Raw genomic sequence first — 281 nt, forward strand, 5'->3', positions numbered from 1 at the left:
GCCCCCGGTGCCCGCCCCGGAGCGCTTTCGGGGTGCGCTCGCCCCGAGCTCTTCAGCCCCTCCATCGCTTTTCCTCCTGCGCTGTCTGTCCGTCCGTCTGCCCCTCTGCATCCCCTCGTTTCCCTGTCTGTCCGTCTGTCTGTCCTGGTCCTTGTGTCCCCAGCGGGGTGGGGTCACCGATGGCGCCGGCATGGGGTGACCAGCGCTGCTCCGGCCGCAGGGGACAAGGGACAACATCCCCACCCTGGGGACACCCCAGGCCTGTCCCCGCTCTGCGGGTG

Source organism: Geospiza fortis, unplaced genomic scaffold, assembly GCF_000277835.1.
Source record: "Geospiza fortis unplaced genomic scaffold, GeoFor_1.0 scaffold406, whole genome shotgun sequence".
Classification (NCBI taxonomy): domain Eukaryota; kingdom Metazoa; phylum Chordata; class Aves; order Passeriformes; family Thraupidae; genus Geospiza; species Geospiza fortis.